Raw genomic sequence first — 24374 nt, 5'->3', positions numbered from 1 at the left:
GCAATTGAGGCCATGCAGCACAGGTTGTGACCAGGCAACACGGGAGCATCTCCAAAACCGTTCAGGAAATTTTCCTAAACTTTCAAGAACATCTCCGAAACCATTCAGGAACATTACATATGCCCATTTGCCTTAGATTTTTGGTAAAGAAGATATATGAAATCTTGTACGACGGTAGAAACAACCTCTAGGTGAAGATTGCCTTGTCTGTACAGAAGTGAAACTAAAACTAAGGCATATGTTAATAATGAGAAGTCCGGAAGGTGGAGGGGGGATCGGTATGTCTGTATGGTGGGAGTGGCTAGTTCGTACAGTGATGGAAATATGACTATATCATATTATGAACTATTTGCCCCTTCGTGTTCCTGAAACACAATTTCTTTCACCTCCAATCGAATATTAAATGCAATGCCGAAAGATGGCAGATGGCAAGGTGATGTCCCGAGGGATGGCACACCAAAGGAATAGCATGCCAAGTGATGGCAGATGGCAAGACAACATACTGAGGGATGTCGTATTGAGCGATCATAGAGAGCAGGATGGTTGTATAGAGGGATGGCAGATAGTCAGAAGATATACCGAGGGATGGAGTTCCAAGGGATGGCTTACCGAGGGATGGTGTACTGGGGGATGGTGTACTGAGAGGTGGCAGATGGCAGAATGGTGTATTGAGGGGATGGTGTACCGAGAGCTAGTGTAAGGAGCCATGGCATATGGATGCATCGCAGATGACAGGTGGCAGATGGCAAATGGTGGATGGAATGGCAGTAGGCAGATGGCAGATGGTAGATAGCGGATGGCAGGATGGCATGTGGTAGGTGGGAAATGATAAGTGGCGGGTGGCGGGTAACAGATGGCAAATGGAGGTGGAGGGAAATTGATCGTACACAAATAGCTCACAAATCCTACAATTCACAGTTGAAGATACACCCATGCCAAGGATTGCATAATGAAATATGTGATGATAAAACTTAGTTCCAAATCATGTGAATAGGATATTTACTAAAACCGCAGATAAATACCAACAAGAAAAACCAATCATAGATATGTGCAATGTATCGTTGAATAATTGCAAACAAAGATGGTGCTCTAGATGTGCTAGATCCAAAGCGAAGTAATACAAAAATGAAATAGGGTGAGGATTGAATCCCACCAAAATCAGAATAGCCAAATAGGAAAGATCTTCCACTTCCAAAATGACGAACACTACTGAACTCTAACAAGAATTCGCAGCACAAAGAAAATAATCCAATTTGAATACTAATAACTTCCTACATTCCAACTTCGGAGAAAAATCCTGAGGGTTTACAAAAGAACGCCTATGGATAATTAATAAAAATTGGGCCCCTTTATTAAATAATTAAAGGTCCATTTATAATATTATTTAAATTATGGGACCATTAATCATTTAGAGTACTTTATTAAATTGGGGATATTACAAATCCTCGCTGCCCAAAGATTGCTTGTCTTCAAGCAATCCGCAAACTCCAAGATCACATATCATGCATTGATGTTGATAGCTATATCTGTTGAAATCACCATGCTTCTTCAACATCTCATGTGCATAATTGGATTCACGACCACCAAACGTCTGTTGTGCCACTTTGAAATAAATATTGCCAAGTTTGAAAGCGCTAGGTTCTCATGGGAGCAAATCATAAAACACATTGATGCCCCAATCCATAACCTTCATAAGATCATGCAAAACAAACTCTTCTGAAATCTCATAACTCAAATAAATCTTGTTGCTCCCATGAGGGAAGTCTTGTATTAGTGCAAATACATTTCCCTCATTGAATGCCTCACTCCAACACTGCCACTATACTAGTCAACACTCCCATAATTATCATTGTGTTAATAGCATTGTCACAATAAAAATTATCACCATGATCATACCAATTGGCGCTGCCACAATACCCACACAAGTCAATATTGACACTATGCCAGATGACATTTTACTATGCCAATCGGTGTTTCCATGATGTCAGTCTACATTGCCACCATACATGTACTAGTCAGCATTGCCACCATGCCAATCGACACTTCCACCATACTAGCTTGAAACTATGTTGCCAGGCAACACTATTACCATATCTGTATCAATCAACACTACAACCATGGCAAATGTCACTTCCACCATAAAAGTCGAGACTACTACCATACTCATTTTGGTCAACACTGCAACAAGACCAAGTGGCACTACCACTGTACCCATACCGTCGACACTATGTCAGTCTATAATATCCTCAATTTTAGCAAGTTCTTACACTTCGTTTGGTCAGTTCACCATCGCAACCCTCGTGAGCTGACAGTGGGATTTGAGGGTCTCAGTTGTGGGGTTATAGGCTTTTCAATAGCCTATGGTGTGTTTTGACTCCATTTGAGGGACTTACTATTTATAGTAAGTCAATTTGTTGGTTCCGATGAGCTCAATTGAGTTAAAAGAGTTGAGTAATTCTCTCAGTTTTTGTTTTGAGCTTCTAGTTTGGGCTCCAAGAATCTTGGAGGGAGTGTCTATTTATAGTAAGTCACCCGTCAGGTTCATTCATCATCTTTCATCATTTGGATCACTTTGGTGCTGTCAAATTTCGATTCTGATGCCTATTCAATTGTTTTCACAAGATGGGTGAATTATTATTATTATTCATCTATGTTGAGGTTTCTATTTTTGTTAGTATTGTTGGTTGGTCACCTCAGTATCATAGCTCGTTGGAACTGGGACAAAAAGTTTTAAATCGTGGGAACAAGAAACAGTGGCACTATGTGTCAAAATATTAAGATATGGTAGAAAAGGTCATTTTTGGAGCCAAAAGCAATTAATAAATTATATTAATGGCACTTTATTATATTTTAATGTTGTGTAAGTGGAGTTCTTTTGCGAAACTGGTGTCATTTGGAAATTATAAATATGAGGACATTTGATGAGAAAAGCATCCAATTATTTGATTATCTTATCTTTCTTTGTTGTCTTTGTGACACTTCTGAGGTTCTGAGTTTTGTGCCCTTGATGAAGTATAAGCATTTGGGATCTAAAGCTGAAGTATTGTAGATTCAATTTTAAGTTTTCATTCTGAGGATTGCATTTGCAATTGTGTTGAGGTATACAATTGCATTCTCCTCCTATTGTTCTTCTTGTGGCTAAAGAGAGATTGGGGTTTGACTGATTTGTGAAGGAGTTTGTGAATTTCCAACATACCTGCAATTCATATTTGAGGCTTATGTGGGTTGTTTACCGCATAGGTTAATTAAGAATTGCACACAGATAATGAACACGAACACGAACAGCAGGACTCTTCTTATTATTATTCGCATATGCCAAAAAATTACATTATGCTTGAATGATATCCTGAGATCTCCTATCATGATTACAATGCTTCCCGAAGGGGTTATAAATACTTTCCGACGAACCTTCCCGAAGGTATCCGTCGGCCAGATACATCATGTCCGCTACAAACTATTTATCGTCGGCTACATAACAAGAACTTTCCCGAAGGGACCCATCGGTTGATACAGAATTTCCTTTCCGAAGGGACCCATCGGCCGATACACAATTTCTACCAATGACATTATCCCCCCCAAAAAGAAAAGTCGTCTCCTGACGACTACAGAACAAAACTCAAACAACTAATACAACAATATCACTTTCACATTCATCCCGTTGCATCTATAGCCTTTGCTAACACAATACTAACTCTTCAAGCTGACCTTGATAGCCACCTGTGTTGCTTTCTCTGCTTCCAACTCCTCGGTACCCTGAGCCAAGTGTCGCTGCACTGCCTCCAACTGGATGATCAACTCCTCCCGAGCTCTCTACGCATCCACCAAGACAGCCTCACAGCCAACACCTGCTCTTAGTGCCTCTGGTACACAGACACTCCATGCCTGCACCAGCTCTAAGTCTTCTCAATTGGTCAGACTCCCACGACTGGCAGCTCTAATTTCTACCAAATTAGCACTCTGAAACCCACACAAAACTGCACGGAATGCACCATTTCTGTCATTTTCTGCCGATTCTACACTCTGGCAATCGCTGATGCTTCCCCTTCCCTATGGCATCATTTGATACTCATTCTGAGCAACTTGATTCTGTCGTCGTTTTTTTTTTTTTTTTTTAGAAAACCTCCTGTCACCCTTTTGTGATGAAATCCGTACGGCTTCAATCTTGACACTGTTTGCTGATTGCATATGGATGCCTCCTTCCTGGAGCTGCCACGCACACGGGTTTTGATGAAACAATTCTGAAGGTGTCTTCACTATTTCAATCTTATAGAAAAGCCGTACTGCAATATCCCACCAAGTCTTCAAAACCCGTACGATGGAAAATAACAAATTTTGGCTCCAAATTCCGTACATTAACCTTTTGAGGCTATCAAAATCCGTACGGTGGTTTCAGTGCAACTTTTAAAATCCGTACAGTGCAAGAAAAAACCGTACCACAGCAAAATCGTACACGAACTTTGAAGATGGAAACCGTACACTGTCTTTAAAAACCATGCTACAAGCATGAAATCCATATGTTGGCTTTAAAAACTGTACTTAGTAATGAAATCCGTACCTTGTCTTAAAATCGTACTACAAATATGGAATCTGTAAATTCTTAAAAAACCGCACTAAAACATGAAATCCGTACATTCTTAAAAAAACCATACTGTAATTTGAATTGTCTAGAAACCCATACGCCCTCCTTTAGATATGAATAAACCGTACTTACTTCCTTTTCCCTTCAGACGAAAACCCCGTCTGGTGCTGTCTCCTGCAAATATGGAACCGTACGGTACTTTCCAGAATCCGTACGATACTTCCCAGAAACCGTATAGTGCTTTCCAGAAACCGTACGGTGCTTTCCAAAAACTGTACGGTGCTTTACTTCTCTTCTTTTTTTTCTTTTTTTTTTAATGACAGAATAGCAAACTCAGTTTACCCTTCGACCGACGGTCTGCAATGACGAAGGGGTCTCCCGAAGGCCACTTTCTAACGCAGAAGTCTTCCGCTTGTGATATATCTTCAACTTCGACCCATTCACCGCCTGAGGCACTTCATGTCCATCCAAAGTCCATAATTTGATTGCTCCATTGTCCCCTACTTCCTAAATCTAATACGGCCCAACCCACTTAACCTTGAACTTGCCTGGGTTGATCTCATTCCGATCGTCGTACTTCAACACCCACTGTCCGAGTTGAAACCTGCTACGCCTGTTCTGTGTCATCTCCATACCGCCCAGTTTGTTCCCGAAGCTCCGTAGCATGGACTCCATCAGTTGCCTCTTCTAGCCGCCAATAACACGTCCACTCCGTACTGCTGCAACTTTTATTAGACCCTTCCGCTTTGTTTCCTGTGCAGACCATATCGTGTGCCTTCCTTGCTGCCAGTACCTTTCTGCTATATTTGTGGTTCGACGTAATACTTTCTTCCTGCACAGTCGTACAGTAGAATCTTTCCTTTTTTTGAGTTTGTACTGTATGTTCTGTCCTTCAGCTTCAGTCATGCCCGCGTTTCCTTCTTCGGTTTCTCTATGTTGCTTCGAACATTCATTTCCTCCTTCGGCTTCTCTGTGTTCTTTCGGACATTCATATCCTTCTTCTTTCTTACCTTCGCCGATCCTTAGCATATTACAACTCGGAAAGAGCTCGTAATCCTCTATCTGCCAGTGGTAAAGACCATTTACTGAATCCAAATCGTCATCTCCTTCCAATCGTAGGACTCCCTCCTGATCGGGTTCCATACTCTGCCTCCTCTTATCGTCTTCTCCTTCAGAATCCGATGACAGAGCTTCTTCTCCAAACATCTGAGTGTGTAGATCGATGACATACTTGCGGCCTTTGCTTTCGAGTGATAAAGTATTTTTCTTCCAATCGTGCTTTGCCTTGGCTTGTATCAGCCACCCCCGGCCTAGAATGGCATCATATCCTCTCCGCTTCAGTGGGATCACGACGAAATCCAACAAGAATGGCTGTGTTCCAATCATTACTGGTTGTGCTGTTAGTACTCCCAAAGGCTTGATTCCATGTTGATCGGCCGTTAGCAGCTGGAATGTAGGCGGCCATAATGTCGGCTGTCCCAACTTTTTCCAAGTGTCTTCAGGCAACACATTGACACCGGACCCTCCGCCCACAATTGTTTCCGTCAATACAATCCTGAGAATTCCCATTTCAACGACTGCCGGATAGCGTCCGAATGAAAGAGCTAACAGCATCGGATCTTCTGCACTTGCGCCACTTTCCTTCTCCTTTTTGTCCGTTGCCCTTGCTCCACTTTCCTGCTTCCTTCCATGTTCTCTTGGTAGTTGAGCAACGGGAACGATGTTTGTGAGTGCCGATCGGAGCTAAGGCATAGTGAGCAACAGATCACTTATCCTGATGGGTATCTCAACTTGCAATATTTGCCGTACAATGTTTTGTTCTGCACAGTTCCGGACGGAGGTACTTGGCGGGTCCTTTAGGTGTGCCATTTCTGCCTGTGTTGCTTTCTGGATCTCTACCTGTGCTTCCTCCATTCTCTTCTTTTCTTCCACCGAGTCGGGGTGCACTTTCGCTTGCTGCTGTGTGATGGCCAAAACCTCTTCTTCGTTCATCCCGACGGTGATCAAGTTTACTCACGACTTCGGACACCTAGCATCTTCATGATCACCAGGTCCATACCATCTGCATAACAACTTCGGTGTGTTCGCCGTTGTACACTCTCGGGCGAAGTGACCCCACAGATTGCATGCGCGGCATTGAACAATCGGTCGACCATTCGCATCATACTGAATTCGACTCCTTCTGCCTGTATTGTTGTTGCTGCTATTGTTGTTATTTTGACCGAGCCGGTTGTTTCTGTATCCGCCTGATGTGGCACCTTCCGTACTGGTGTTCCCGTTCCCTCCTGACGAGGATGCCTCCTGCGATAGAAACACTTGCTGCGGTGTCCTTGTTTTTAAATTGAAAGGACATTCCTTTACCGAGTGTCCAAGGATCTGGTAGATTTCACAAAATTGATCTTTCGGGCAAGATCCCTTCGTATGGCCTTCTTTCTTACACTCCGTGCACCATAGGTCATTGCCCTTAGTCTCCTTGTTCATGTTTTTGAATTCCTTCATCATCCACATCATATCCTTCTGGAGGGCCCATACCTTCTTATTGCTTTCTTCGTCATCGCTGTTATCTGCTCCTGAAGATGCATCATCTTCTGAATCGGACAAGCTGTTTTTCTTCTTCTTCTTTGTCTTCTGGTCACTTTCGAGGTTCATTGCCCGGTTGTATGTCGATGGTGGCACGATCTTCATCTTTTTCCGCAGCTTCGGGTGAAGGCCTTCAATGAACCATCTTTTCTGGAGCCCATCTGTCGGCTTATTCTCCATTTTACTGATTAAGTCGTTGAATCGCCTAGCAAAGACCCGTACTATTTCATTCTTCTTTTGCTTGGTATTGAATATCTCGGCTACAATTTCATTATCATCACGCAAAAGTTAAAATTCTGCGATGAACTCCTTCTTAATGTTATCCCAACTATTTAATTTCTGTGGATCAGCATCCGTAAACCAATCAATGGCAACACCCCGTAGGGTAGCGGGAAATGTTGGATCCATTCGTTTGTATCTGTTATGCCATTTCCTCTCCAGATCGTTTCACATGTTTTACAATGTCGAATGGGATCAACTGCTTCATCACCATCAAATTTAGGCAATTTTTCCTTTGGACCTGCCATTATCACTGTATGTCAAGGGTTTTGTTGTGTACCTGCGCTATTTTGCACTCCCGCGCTGTTTTGTGCACTCCCGCTGTTCTGAGCTCCTGCGCTGTTTTGAACACCCGCGCTGTTCTGCACACCCGCACTGTTTTCTACACCCGCGCTGTTTTCTGCTTCCGTGTTGTTTTCAACACCCACGTTGTTTTCTGCTTTCGCACTGTTTTCAACACTCGCGTTGTTTGGTGAAGAAGAGGGTTCGTCAACCGAAGCTGTTCGTTCCGGAAGTATATCTCGGACGAAGAAGTCACTCCACGCTCGTGCTTCCTCGGCACTCTGAGCTGTGCGAGTCACTCTCCTTCCGTCAGGATTCTCTTCCCGTGGCGTATGCAGGTTCAGAAACTCCTCCCTCGCTTCTTCCACCAACTCAAGCCGTTGTCGAGTCTCCTTCAACAACCCTTCCGCACTTTTGTTTCCATCGGCAATCTTTTGAAATCTCCGACGCTCTATCTGCTGAGCCAGAATTAAATTTTCCTGCGCAACGCGTATGTCATCTTTTTCCTTCAGCTTACTCTTATCTTTGTTCAACTGATTCGGCATTTAATTCATATCTGTCTGCCTACGTACCAGGTCCATCGGGCAATAGCGCCAAATGTTTACCGCATAGGTTAATTAAGAATTGCACACAGATAATGAACACGAACACGAACAGCAGGACTCTTATTATTATTATTCGCATATGCCAGAACATTACATTATGCTTGAATGATATCCTAAGATCTCCTATCATGATTACAATGCTTCCCGAAGGGGTTATAAATGCTTTCCGACGAACCTTTCCGAAGGTATCTGTCGGCCAGATACATCATGTCCACTACAAACTATTTACCGTTGGCTACATAACAAGAACTTTCCTGAAGGGACCCATCGGCTGATACACAATTTCCTTTCCGAAGGGACCCATCGGCCGATACACAATTTCTACCGATGACATGGGTTTCTTACAAGCAACCATTTATCATTGTTGCAACATTTGACGTTTTCAAGAATTTCCATAGATAAGATAAGATAAGATAATGATATTGATGTCCAACTAAAGACCACCAAAAGGTCTATGGGACTGGAGGATTACAACAAGAATGCTGACAACAAAAGGAGCACCAAATGGTGTCCAAAAAAAGCGTACAATAAAACAAAGAAGAGGAAAAGAAACAAAGAGACCAAAACAAAGACTAGGAGTCCTTTCTAGGAAGAAAGAAATTAGTCACAAAAGGATATGCCTGCAGATGGATAAAAGCTTTGATCTGTCTCTGTGAGCTCATAGAAGAGTGTCATTGATGCAAGAAGCCAGTATGAGGTCTGACAAACCTGGAATGATCGGAAGAACTGGTAGAACTAGACGACCTTTTCATAACACACAAATGAGATAAGATTGTGAAAAAGGCAGTAATGAGTTGAGTAGATGTATGTAAGTAAGGAAGTAGTGACTATAACATACTATCACGGAGCATAGTGGCTTCCTAAAGATAGAGTGCAAGACACCGCTGGTCACAGCAACTGAAGAAATCAGAAAGAGAAAAAAAAATACCAGAAAAGGTAGTAAAATCTCCCTCTGATCTCATTATAGAAAGGGCAATAGAAAATAAAGTGAGTCTCTGTCTCAATCTCATCTAAAGTATACAACTTACAAATCCACTCTCCACTGTCAATATGATGGTCGGTCTAAGCTTGAAGATGATGAGAACCAACTCTGAAGGACCCTAGGGAAATATGCAAGGTGTTAGACCACCGCCAAGAAAGGTAGCTTGGATGAACAATAATCCCATTAGAGATCTCCAGAAAGTGTTGCGCATAGAAAGACATCCTTGGACGTAAGCCACCAGGCAGGTTAGTCCATGTAGTGGTAATGTTCTGTCTATAAATATCAAGTCTAACATGCTCATTTAACTACTGTCATGAGGAGAGGAGATGAGTAGGGGCATTCAGGGAGAACTAGTAAGGAGGGAGGCAGTCAATATCAATCCCAATTGATCTCAGTACAGAAGAAGCCTGTGCATACCAACAGTGAGATAGAGAACAAGAATCAGAACTCACAGTAGAAACAGAAGAACAATACGCAAGTAGGAGTACCGATCACGTTCACCAACCAAATCCGCAAAACCACACAGACGATGAAGGAACCAAATCAGATCAAATATGGCTCCAAGTCTGAAGGGATGAACACCAAACTCAACAAGAATGATACTATGAGGAGTGAACCTATGACATCTAATGATGCGCCGTAAGAACAAAGTTTGAACCCGCTCAATCAAGGCCCAATCAGAACCAAAGAGAGACGGGCCCCAAACCACAGATCTGTAAAGAACTGTCAGCCAAACAAGGGAGTTCAAGAGGGATAACTTGGACAAAGTATCCTAAAAATGATGTCTAAAACATTGTTTCTCATACTAAACCGAGGCCCAAAAAAACTTAACCCCCATATATGTATAAGAGAAAGTGATCTCAATCTCCTACCCCTAAAAAAAAAATGTGATGTGTAATGTCCCCTTTTTGACACTTGAAACCTAAAAGATCAGTAGTAGATTCACACAGCTTTCCTTTGTGATGCATGTACATTAGTGTTTTGCAGAAAAGCATAATGCATACTTGCCTAGTAAAGGAAAAGATGACTTTCACAATAATGATGACATCCATGTAACATAATCTACAACCTGCACATTGCACTCTTTATAGAATAGGCATAACAGTGAGACAAAACTGAAGGAAAAGAAGAATTTCACTTAACAGCTTGATCCAATCACGCTAATACACAACTCCATAACTAGAAAGAAGGTGATAAAACTCATCAAAAATGGTGTCCAAGGTGATCTCTACATACATCATCAGCTGAGTTACAAAAGAAATGTCGAAAAATGGCCAAAGAATAGAGAAAAATCACTAAGAGCCCACTTCTACATAACTGAGAACTACTTTACAAATGAGCCACCAACCTCTTAAGTACAAGTTCCAACTCCACCTCTTGTGATTGAATGCAACAAGAAAACCCCAAAAAATAGGCTCTCAAACACCTCCAAATGTCATGTGCTTGATGACAAAGTCAAGCCACATCATACCTCATCATGATAGCTCTTTAAAATTGCCTAAAAACCTCCAAACTAAGTCAAAAACACTCCTAAATGAATTCAACTATCTCCTGATTTCCCTTCACTTATTCTTTAAATAGATTTCACTCCATCTCCACCATTCAACCATATAAGGATGACTTTTTCCAAATTTACAATATCTCAACTTCAAGCTTCAAGCCTTTTGCCATTTTATTGCAATAATATCTAATAGGTCCCAAAAACAACATAAAATAAATATTTATTTTTTCAATATATTTAATACTTTTAAAAAAAAATCAAAATTAATAATATTAAATACTAATTACATTAATGTTATTAAGCAATATAAGCCACTTATAACATTAATTTAATAAGTATTTAATATTATTAAATATAAATTGCTTAAATAAGTATTAAAATAAATTACAAAATAACTATTTATTCATGTTAGATTTTGTATTTTATCATTATTAATATAAAATGGTTTATATTGTACCATTATATTAGTATTGATTTACAATATTAAAAGCAAACAAGTGGCACATATCACTTTAACATTTTGGAATTTTTTACAAGGCATACCCTCGTGAATATGAGAAGCTGAAAAAATAAAATAAAATAACAAAGGCAAACAAATGCCTTGCTATCTTTTAGACGAATATCAAGAGATATTAGAGTTGAAACCCTAAAGAACTTCATTCTTTTGTTTTAGCTCTTGCTTGCTCAGCTGCCGCCATGGAAGAAAGGAGGGTTTAAAGGCCTACAAACTTGGATTTTCTCTGGCATTTTTGAGCGTATCTGACTGCATCTAGACGTTCAGTTGGCATTAATGACAGCCATTACTCCTTTCTTTGCTCAGTTTTCTGTTTTGAGCCGCCACGAATGAAGTGTTCTAGGCACGTTTCAGCATTTTCTTTTGATAAAATATCAACTCTAAGAGCTGCAGCTGGATATTCGCTGAAATAACAAGAAATCTGAAGATTTCTTTGCCGCCATGATTTTGACTTCATGGCTCCATTTACTAAGATTTTGATTGTAAAATTACTTCATTTTGCATCGATTCTATTGGATTAAATGTTTATCACTCTTTGCTATTATTTTGAAAAAGAGCTGGATTTTCTGATACTTCTTCTTCAAAAGTTGGTTGTAGGTTATTTTGTGCCTTTATGGAGTCCTCTCTTTGCCATGTCGAGTGGGTATCTTTGTTGCCTTATAATAGCAAATATGGAGTTTTCCTTGGCATTTTTATGATAAATTGGAAGCATTTTATAGCTACGTGGCTTTTATTTTTTCCAGAATATGGAGTTAATGATGTGTGAGCTTTCCTTGGCTGCCAATATTGAAGAATCCTGAAGTTGTTTCTGCTAGTCGTGACACATTATCTGAACTGGCTGCTATCTCTGCTGAAAACATGACTTTATATATATATATATATATATATGAGAACTTATCTCCTTGCTGATATACGTTTCTATTTTATGCAAGTGCATGATATGAAGGCAGCATAGTCTGTTTGCACATGAGGTAAGGTGTTTCCGTCATTGCTTAGATCTATTGGATCTAACCATCTTCTTTGTGTGCAGGACTCGAAAACTTGGAGGAAATGCAATTTGGGGCAGCAAGCAAGCAGGATTGGAGCAACTGGATACGACCAGTCATTATAGGCAATGATTGGTGCCCAATGACCCTCTCTCATTTTATGTTCTTTTCTTCCATGCTATCTACTTTCATAGAATAGAAATAGCTGTCAGCATTTAGGGGCCACTCTCACAGTCAACTATGTGAGAGAAATTTACTTTTAGTATTTCACTTCAGTCAATCAGTTGTAAATATCATTTGTATCTATCTTTTGATGATTAATACAAAGACATCATTGTGTGTAATGAATGGCATTTGTACACTTTTCTTTGTCTTCATACTTAAATTTTACACGTGCAAAATTGTAGTAACAGAACCATAGTTGAAGCTGCTAAAGCAATGCTTCATGATCAAAATCTTGAAACTTTTCTTTGGGGAGAAGCCTCAACTACTGTTGTTTTCCTTCAAAATAGATGTCCACACTCTCATCTTGAATACAAGACCCCTAAAGAGGCATTTTCCGGGAAGAAACCTGATCTTAAATATCTAAGAATTTTTGGTTGCCCTGTCTATGTGCACATTCCTAAGGAGAAGAGAACAAAACTAGATCCCTCAAGAAAGAAAGGAATCTTTGTAGGATATAGTGAAACTTCAAAAGCTTATCGTATCTATATCCCTGAACAAAGAAATATTGAACTAAGTCGAGATGTAATATTTGATGAAGATTCAACTTTCAAAAGATCTAAGAATGAAACTGAATCAAATTCAGAAGAAAGACTAGAAGAACAAAACTTTGATAATGAGAGGGAGTTTCTAATGGAGGAAGATAACTCCATTGAACCTATAGACATTTCTCACACTTCTGAGGAAAAGAAAAGACCTCCATGGGCTAGAAAACTAATTGAAGAAAACAATTCCATTCCCTCAGATTTCATTAGAGAAAGAAAACGTCCTAAAATATACTCTAGTTACATTGCATTAATGAATGAAATCTCCAAATTTGAACCATCTAATGTAAAAGAAGCAATAAAACATCAAAATTGGAAAGATGCCATGACAGAAGAATATAATTCCATACTTAAAAATGATGTTTGGGATATTGTTCCTAGACCCAAAAATAAATCAGTTGTCTCTTCAAAATGGCTACTTAAAATTAAACATGCTACAGATGGAAGTATCGACTAGTACAAAGCAAGGTTTGTAGCAAGAGGATTTTCTCAAAAGGAAGGAATAGACTATGAGGAAATTTTTGCTCCAATAGCTAGATATACCTCCGTCAAAACTGTTTTAGCAATTGCTGCATCCAAGGGATGGAAAGTTCATCAAATGGATATAAAGACCACATTTTTGAATGGTGTTATAGAAGAGGAAGTTTATCTTGAACAACTTGAAGGATTTGAAGTACACAATAAAGAATCTCATGTATGCAAATTAAAAAAGGCTTTATATGGATTGAAACAGGCTCCCCAAGCTTGGTATGAACAGATAGATCATCATCTAACTAAACTTGATTTCTCTGAAAACATTGCAAATCCAAATTTATATTACAAGGTAATATAGGGGGATATGTTAATTATGGTTTTATATGTTGATGATCTTTTGATTATAGGAGAAGATCATCTAATTGAAAAATGTAAACAAGATCTTATATCTGAATTTGAAATGAAAAACTTAGGAATACTGCACTATTTCTTGGGACTAGAAGTATGGCAGCATTCAAATGGAATCTTCTTAAATCAAGGGAAGTATATGTTGGACCTACTCAAAAGATTTAGCATGTTCGATAGCAAGGCAATGAAGACACCTATGGAAACAAACCTCAAGAAACTAAAAGAAGCAACAGAAGATTCTAAAAATGTTGATCCTACTCTATATCGACAGATAATTGGTTCGTTAATATACTTGGTAAACACAAGACCTGACATTTGTTATGCTGTAAATATTCTCAGTCAATTCATGTCTGAACCTAAACAAACTCATTTAGTAGCAGAAAAACACATTCTCAGGTATCTCAGTGGTACAATTGGATATGGTCTCAAATAAACTAAAACTGAACTAAATCTAAACAGATATACAGATTCTGATTGGGCAGGAAAATCAGAGAATCGTAAGAGCACTTCAGGATGTTTTTTCTTGGGTTCTGCAGTGATATCTTGGTTTAGTTGGAAGCAGTCTTCAATAGCAACAAGTTCTACAGAAGCTGAGTACATAGCTGCATCTATGGGAGCAAGAGAAGCTGTATGGTTGAGAAAACTTCTATTTGGATTATTTGGAAAGCCACATCCACCTAAAACTATTTACTGTGATAACCAGAGCTGCATCAAGCTATCTCTTAATCCAATGTTTCATAACATATCAAAACACATCAAGATACCATACCACTATGTTCGAGATATGGTTGAGAAGGATGTAATCAAGTTAAAATATATTAGTATAGAGGATCAAATTGTAGATACTCTTACCAAACCACTTGCTAAGACAAAGGTGAAGCATTTTCGTAAATAACTTGGTATGATTGTAAAATCTGAGGAAATGTCTCAGAGAAATTGATTATTGTACATTATTTACATTACAAATTTATAAAACCTGTGTTAATCATTAAGAAGTGACGAATTCAAAATGATTTCACTTGTAATGGGAGAAGTTGTTGTAAAGTGACGTCCTTACAAACTTGTAGCATGATTCATTTTGTGTAATTGTTTCATGTAAAGGCTTTATCTTATAAATCAACAACTAGGCATTAGATATCATTAATTTGATTATCTACAAGTTGCTTGTATAGATATATTTTTGGTACTTGGTGAATATCTTGCCCTAATATTCTAATAGGCCAATACCACACTGAGTACTTGGTGAACATCATCCAGTTGATGTTCTAATAGGCCATTACTCTAGAGAGCTTGGTGAATATCATGTGATTGATATTCTGATAGGCCATCTCTCATGTTACATAATGTCAAATATAAGTTGTTTAATATCCTATCATTGATGAATCAACACTTATTTGACATTGTATAAAAAAGTCTTCTGATCAAAGACCTCTTTTGTGTGTTTATCCTACTAATCTAAGAGGGAGTGTTAATGTATAGATTAGTTGAAGATTTATTAATAACTCTTGTGTTGATATTTATGTTATTCTTATATGTTTAGGATATTTAAATATACTCATATGTGTGTGTGTGTGTGTGTGTGTGTGTAGATATACTACAAAACATATATGAATAAACTAATTAAGTTATCGACTGCATTATTAATCATATTGCTCCTGTTGATATATTGAAAAGGTTGATATGTGGGAAGTTTGACTATTGAGTCACGCTCGATAGACGTGACCCATGTATGAGTCACGGCTATTGGTCATGACTCATAATCAAACCTCCCACAAATGAATACATCATCTTCGCTGGTTATATTGCATACAGAACACATAAGTTATTCAGTCTTCTAGCATATATATCAGTACATATAACATAATCATTTTTCTGCATTCCCTGAGTGTCATACAGTCTTATAATAAATTCTTATCTTGAAGAACAATTCAGAATAGTATTACACTTGCAGTCTGATACACTAACAAGTCACAATTTGGATAAAGGAACAATTTTATCATTCTCCAGATTTTATCCTGTGTATTACATTATATGTGATGCTATTATCACAAGTGTTAGTGATAATCCATATTACAGATTTAGTAATATAACAAAGTATCATGTGTACCATGATATTATATGCATGGAAGAATCAAATAGATAGACTACAATTCAATGCTTAACAATGTTGCTAGATATGTTGCTCTTGTTTATATTATCAAGTTAAGAGGGAGTGTTAAATCCTGATAACTCGATCATATTAATGTTTTGATATTCTAGAGTAGACAGATCTAATATGCATGTAAGTCCCCTTACATATGGCCTTATGATGAGTACATCTCCCTATACTGATCGGCAATTTTCTAGGCACATTTATATGCCTCGTAATTAACTATTCTAGTTGATTATTAATTAACTATTAGTTAAATGAAAACGTCACCGATTTGTAGTGGAATACAATTGTTTCATGGAGGGCCGACCTAGAAGGGGTTGTGTCTTATGAAAAGAGAAGACCCTTGGTTAATGTATAAAGTAGGAGCAAGATTGTGGATAGAGGACACACACAATATTATCAAAATTCTGCTCTTCTAGTAATCTGATCCTTGGTGCAAAGATAAAATATAATTTCCTGAATTTATTGGAGACATTCAACCCAGAATTGAAGAAGATTGATTTGCAACAAGAGTAAAGTCATTATATCATTAATGGTTGATTAGAATTTGCAGAATTCTTACAACCAATAAACAATAATCAAAATGAAACAAGGCTCACATGTTCAACACAAAGAAAATGCCCACTTGGAACCCACAAACCCACTGTCGTATGGGGACCATAGCCCTAGTGAGAATCACGGCAGTTGGAAGGAGGGATGCAACAACACACACTGCACACAGGGACAGCGAGAAAAGTTTGAACCCGCATGCAAAACACCCTCACGTGGTTTGAAGGAGGAGCAATCCGCAACACACTAAGCCATCAACCACTTGAAACACCACCCACAACCACACCCATAACAAATAACCAGTAACCTCGAAATCATCACTTACTGATCCATGGATCCTGAGCGATGAAAGGTAAGGTAAATGGTGGCCCACAACCAATGAGAATAGGCAGTTGATAACAAACATATGATAAGCAAATGTAGCCCACACACAGACGCCCATACAATCACTGCACATAGAAGCCATGGGCACTCGTGGAAAGGAGAATGGTGGTGAATAGATGCGGAGGAAAGAAAATCGCCGCAAGATATGTCATAACAATTTCTAAGCTCCACGTGGTAACCGAGAGGCATAGTGATCATTCTTTACCACCTCAATTTGTTTCTGGTATTGACATGAGGAATAGGAAGCTGAATTTGGGTTTAGCGCTGCACTTTTTGGGATTATTACTGCCCAATTCCACCTGACGTTCAATAATTGAGCTGCCAATCAGTTATTCACACCTGCGGTTAGTGTTTTAAGGCTGCAGATTAGGTTTCTGGGGTCACGATTTCATGCATATTGCAAGTCATTTCCATCTAGAGATTGCGAATTGATAGAAGGATAAAGCTGACTTCAATCTTGATTGCGATCTCGATATTATGGCCAATCATTGACATTATCAAATCAAGTTCTTATATCATGCACATGGTTTGCTAATAAGTGTATTCTAGATATGCATTGTTGTTATTGAGTAGTGTAATTACAGATTTCCTCATTATCCCTGTTGAGTATATGTCTGTAACTTTAGGGGTTTGAATAATAAATTATAAGTTCATATTTATCAAGTTGAATTACATGTATAATTTCAATATTTGACTTGACTATTGTGGCATAACAGTTCAAATCTAGCTGTCATTAATAGTGGTTATGAGACTGCTATACAAGTGTTTGATAGAATGTTTAACCATTAGATATTAGGGAAATTAGTGTTATTTGAAGCTATGACCAGGTAGGGTCGTTACACAATCAACACAGTGATCTTACCAGTCAACACTACCACCATACCTGTCATCGCTTCCACTATACCAGTCATTCCACCGTACTTGATGCAGGAGCAGCAAGACATGCAAGGATCCCCAAAGAGGGAAAAAGATGGATTAAAGGCAAGGAACAGTGTGAACCAATCAATTGGCATGTTTTGAAACCAATCATGGCCATGGGAGGCCTTAAGGATGTTTAAAATGTAATGAATCCTAGAGGGCCTATTAAGGACCTTAGGATCTTTAATGATGAAATAAAGGTAGAAAGGAAATATGGATTCAAATAAGTCCTTAGGAGTCTTAGAAGGATTTAGGATTGGTTAAATTGGTCTTGAGGACCTACTAGGCAAGTTTAATGGGTTAAATAGTTGCTTTATTCAATAAATTGTAAGTTGGAGAATTCAAATGTTTGAATCCCAACGGTTAGTTCATTTTGGAGGGACAGTAGTTTTAAGGAGTTGAAGCATATCTAATAATGGAAACTGATCCCAATCAGTTAAGGTAGTTGTAGGGAAGGTTATTAAGTTAAGTTGGAGGCACCGTACGGAAGTAACATGGGGAATCATTCATTGTATAGACTGTGCAAGAAAGCTCAATAAAACTCCATTTTGATGCAATCTTGATATTTTCTTTTGTATTTTTGTGATCAAAGGATGTTCTAACCCTTGGTAGACATTGTACTTTGTGTGGATCCATTCCAAATGCTTTGAATTCCATTATTGATCTTTGGTTTTGCAAAATAGTGCTAACAACATTAGGAATAGTGTTCTTTTTACTAGTTTTTGACAAGAACCAATGGATGGATGAACATTCCATGAATGACACTATTGATTCTCATGGAATGACTCATCCCTGACTTGTACAATACCAGTCTAACATTGACATGTGCAGATGAGAGTTTGTTTGAAGGTGATGACCCAAGAAGGAGGTGTTGAGGGAGAATGGAGATGTAGGTATGGAGCAGCAGTAGAGAATCTGTCTAAAGGAGGGGCAGGTTTTATGTTTTGAAGTATCTAGATACACCCTAGACAAGGTGAATCCACCTTGGTTTGATCCCAGAAGTATTGGTACAACACTTAATTAGAAAGCCCTAGTTTAAGAGGGTTTTGAGGAGCAATTTGGGGCTTTAACACTTGGAGGCATCCAAGGACTTAATTGATTGGATATTTGGTGGTTCGAAGTCATGTGTAGGGACTATTGAAAGTCTTGAAGGCAGGGAGTAAGTATTTCTTGTAGTAGATTTGGAAAATCACCTTATTTTATGCTTGTTGTTTGAGAACAGTCTGAAGAACTTGGGATTTGTCTGAAACAACCTAAGCTTGGCTTTGGATATGTTGTAGTGTGGCCAAAAGGGTATTTGAATATCTATAGAGTTCGATTAGCACTTTGGAAAAGTTAAGAGAAATACAAGCTTCTTTCTCGCTGGAGACCTAATAGGGGCAACTAAGCCTAGAAGGCAGTTTGAAGAGATTTAGGTGTTAGATGATGCTTTAGGACCAAAAATGTGTTGAAATCCTTTAAATTCATCTTGTTTTGGCCTAAGTAAATCATCCTAACCATCTAGAAAGTCTTGGAGTCATTTGAGTACTATTTTTCCTTATAGAGGGTTTGGGAAACCTTGTATTCCTATAAGTGGGTTTAACTTAGTTTTGACTCCCTCAACCCTTACCTCTGCATCAGTACTGGTTGGCACTGCCATCATACCAACTCACTTTGCCACCATACCAGTGAAGAGAAAGTGTTCATAGTCACCAGGATTCCAAAGAAGCCAATCATAAACTACATCAATGTCCAAATCCGTAGCCTTCATGTAAACATCAATCTCCTTGGGAACCTCACAGCTCATATAGATCCTATTGTTTTTATAAGGAAGCTCCTCAAGTGGAAAAATTGCAGTCATGCGCGACTTAGGTACAACTAAAGGATAAACTCCATATTCAACCGACTGCGGTTTCTCCTGCAAAGAATCATCAATGGAAACTCCATGAAGTTGAATATCTAGTGGTAGAACTTGTTCATTTGAATGATCACTGATAGGACCTGAATTTTCATCGAGTTGATCAACGAGTGTTTGTTCGATGAAATTAGTGCAGGCAAATTCTTCAACTTTTACATCATCTTGAAGTTTTGGGTGCTCTCCACTTCTAGGCGTAACAACAGTGTAATGTCCTCTCTTGGGATACACTGGTTAATTGTTTCAAATTTGTAATTTGGAGGTTTGGAAATGATATATTATGTGTGCCTTATGTATTTGGCACCTCACTTTATACCACTAAAATGATCTTCTTAGTGATGGATTATTAAATAATTAAAGGTCCATTTATAACATTATTTAAGTTCTGGGACCATTAATCATTTAAAGTACATTATTAAAATTGGGAACATTACAGAGATTTTAGAAGATATATCAGCAGAGGCTTTATTTATAAATATAGAGGGGAATTAAGTGTGTCAAAAAGAGCAACATCGTGTTCAAATACCCCAACTACAAGTTTGGAGACCATTGTATCAATTGTACAAGGGCATAGGGACTATTTAGATGTAATTTTCTTTGGAGGGAGTCATAATGCCTTCAGTACTTTAAAATATTACCATCCAGCCTTCAGTAGTGACTGAAAATTTTAATGATCTCATTGCTCCACTTCAAGAAGAGTCATGGTAATAGGAGTGAGGATTTGGAAGTCTTAGTGTGTTATATGAAGACAAATATTTCCCAAGGTACCATTATCTTTTATCTTTACCCTTACATTAGAAGTCGTTGTAAAATCATAAGGTGGCATGTGTATGCTTTTTGAGTACTAAGCTAGTATAATGAACCCCTACAGGTCCTAACTCTACCAAGCCACCGAAATTGTATGTATACTAATTGTATTACATTCTAGAAATAAGACTGCAGCCACAAAATTCTAATAATGAATTCGATCTGCTCTTAGTATTCTTTTTCTCCACTTTAAAATCTGCACCAAATGACTTGTGGAGATAGGCTGCTCACCATACAAGAGGAATGAAGAAAATAGAGGAGGTGTTTTAGCCTGAGAAAACAATGCCTAGCTGAAATGCTACACATGTGGCTAGGGTTTAATGCTACTACATCCTCAAAGGGACTTCTGCTACAAGTTTCTCTGAATCATTTTCCATGCTAGCTTTTCCCACATCGATAAAGGAGGCGTATTGTTTTGTTCTATCATGACACTTAATGGCATAATGTCCATACTTATCACATTTTGAAACATTGTGCTTGAGATATCTCCCTCTCTTCTTGGAAGAGCCTTTTCCATAGATGTTTTTGTCCTTCTTTCTTTTGTAGTTCCTTTTCTTTCCTTACTTATGAGAGTTAGTGTTCAATACATGAATAACTTCATTGATCTATTTTGGTTAATCTCCCTCGTGATCAATCTAGATTCTTCTTAAATGCAATATGCTTTCAATTGATCGAACTTAGGGAGTTTTGAACGTGCACTTATTCCTTGAATAAATGATTCCCATGATGATGGGAATCCACCTAGAGCCATCAATGTTAACTCCTTGTCAATTTGATGACCAATTGTAGAATGTTGGTTTCTCAATTAAGTGATCCTCATAAAGTATGATCTAACAATTTCTCCCTTATTCATCTTTGCATGATGGAGTTATCTTTTCAATGTGAGAGATCTGCTAGTATTATTTATTTCATACCAACTGTACAATGGACTTATGCTCTCTCAGCTATTTCGGGTGGGCTCTCATCAATTACAGATCTAGACTGACCATTAGATTGACAAGGAGGAAAGGGTTTGTCATCACTACTAGCTTGGAGAGGCAGAAATCGAGACCCACTTTTTTTTTGCTGTCCCACCTTCTACAAGATCCAAGGAAGATTCTATAGCTTGTTCAGAAAGTGCACATCGCTCTCATCTTTTTTTAGGTACATTGATCAACAGCGTCTGGCACTTACTCTTCAGGAGACCTTGCGGCTTCGTGATGACATCCTACAACTTCAAGCATCTTCAATACACTCTACCAACCAGCTCATCACATCATTCTTCGCTCCTGGGACCTTGGCCAAGGGAACGAAGTGACCCCTCTGCCACTCTATTGATCACACCAGGTTTGTGAGATCTCACAGAGACTACACCCGACAACATCATCATCACAATCTAACCCCTGGTAGCTCTTCAAGGCAGCACAAGGCCTACTCCCACGCAAAGCAGTACCCATTAGTTCTTGACTACTTCTCACCTGTGAGAAGTAGTTAGGTGGTTTTGTCTTGCTCTATTGTCAGTAAATTCTATATTGTAGCCGAGACAACAGCAAGATATAACACAGAACAGATACTTTATTCATATACGCAATATGCACTCAATGCTTACAATATGATTATGATGATTACAATGATTACCCAAAGTCCCTTCCGGACAGTGTACATATACTTTCCCAAAAGGGTGACTCAACCGTCACGTGCCCGTTCGGATACTATTCTACCCGTCAGCTACAATAGAGAATTTACCGACAACGTGCTCTTTTGGTTTCTTTTCTTGTCTTGCTTTTCTTGTGAACACTGTTTGGTGTTCCTACTGCTGGTAGATTCCTCTCGTATGATTTTCAGTCCCTAGGCCCTAATGGCCTCTTGTAGGACAAGAATAAATTTATCTTTATCTTTATCTTATATTTATCATACATATCTTCAAGTGATTTGAACATGCAGTATGTTGTGTCACATTTGGATATTATTGGAACTATATGGTCCCAAACTGCATGCACAATCATTTTCATAGCCTTTTCATTATTCTTGTTCCATTGAATTTTCTCAAGATCATTTTCTAGTTCAGATATTTTTACTTTTACAAATGAATCTAGTTCATTTTGCTTCAATATAAGAATGACCTTCAATTTCCATGATACAAAGTTTGACGCTCCTTCAAGACGATCTTAGAATCTGATTCTATTTGTCATTTCTGATGAATGGAATGTGATTTCTCCTTTAAGAGCAAAAAACGGTAGTCTAAATAGTTTGTTATCTCAAATCTAATTGCCTCTTCCTTAACTAGGCTCTAATACCATGTTAAAGTAGATTAGATTTATTGTTTAGTAAGAATATAGATATCTTTTAAATTTATTATCTCTAGAATAATGCTCTTATTAACTTATGATTCTTTGCAGGTTGCTGCCAGAATAATGAGACAATGATATTTCACAAAAAATGTAGATAATTCTGATATTTACAATACTTCAATTATTTCTGAATTTGAATCACAAATTTCTGAGTATAAGAAAGAGATATGGCACTCCTAATGACTTGCACTAATGAATTTTTTATCTTGTCATTCATTGATCTGATTTGAGATATATATATATATATATATATATATATTTGGTTGATGAGACATGTCGATGATAGACATGTCTTCACATGCATGTCTCTCCACCAACATGTATATCTACTGGTTCATAATCAGTATCTTAAACTACTATCAACCAATTGTTATTGGTAATATAACAAATGCAATCAGATAGAAATCTGATATATAATCGATGCAATTTACACATTACGGATGGCAGTAATTTGTGTTCAATATTAATAAAATCGACACTCATTTAAATAGCAAAGATAATGATATTCAATATCGACTTTATGCAGATCAATAAATACAGATTAATACTTGGAAGAAATAATAGTAATGCTAATCATTCATAAGTCGATTAACATGAATGGTAATTTAATTCTCATATAATCAATATAATGGTTAATGGTTTAATATTCAATTATGTATGTATGTATATCAATATACTCAATGTAGATTGATATACGTACATGCATAGAATCAGAGATCATTCTATTGATAATTATCATTCATGTTTATCTTACCGAAGCTATCATTATTAACAATAAGCTAATACCAGAAAACACGGTTTGTCCCCAGAAAAATGTAGTGTTCATATTTTTAATTTTGTAACTCTTTTCTAAAAAATAATGTAGGCTTTGCTGATTGTTTTGATTTTATTTTTTTTTTAAATTAGGGTTTTATGTTTGCAGTTTGAATTTGAAAGGAAAAGAGTTGAAATGTTTTTAAGAAAGAACAATGAAGTTTTTTTTGTCAATCTTACCTATTAGAAAAAATGCAACCTCTATGCAATTGTTAGTATGGAATCTTTGATGTGCCATATGCATGTATTAAACTGCCCCAATGTGATTAGTTGATGATTTCTCGCTCTTCCTCCTTGTTGGTTACCCTTCTATGCACTTGTGTTTTACCTCAGAACAAACTCGTCCTTTTTGGCCAATAGAATGAATTGAGCTCACTTTTAGGATTGAGGAGACCACATAGATGAAAAACCAAACTTAAAACACCTTTTTCTGTATTTTTAATGCAAATTTTAAACTTGACATTGGCCGAGTCTAGTCATCAGCGCTTGTTGGGTTCGAATCAACTCACTAAGTGGTGAATTTGGGTGAATCTTGCTCAGAACTTAACCGAGTGCAAGTCCAAGCCTCTG

The 24374-nt window shown here is 38.0% G+C and overlaps 1 protein-coding gene across 2 annotated transcripts in view; it reads right to left on the bottom strand.

Moving 5' to 3' along the window:
- LOC149570358 (acyl-CoA) overlaps positions 1-24374 on the bottom strand; it is a 428133-nt gene that overhangs the window by 159932 nt on the left and 243827 nt on the right. The gene's annotated exons all lie outside the window — the stretch shown is intronic.

The sequence above is a fragment of the Cupressus sempervirens genome, chromosome 3 (genome assembly GCF_028749045.1).
Source record: "Cupressus sempervirens isolate cs-2001-9-10 chromosome 3, ASM2874904v1, whole genome shotgun sequence".
Classification (NCBI taxonomy): Eukaryota; Viridiplantae; Streptophyta; class Pinopsida; order Cupressales; family Cupressaceae; genus Cupressus; species Cupressus sempervirens.
Note: the sequence above shows the minus strand (reverse complement) of the source record. Positions and strands in the feature narration are given on the sequence as shown.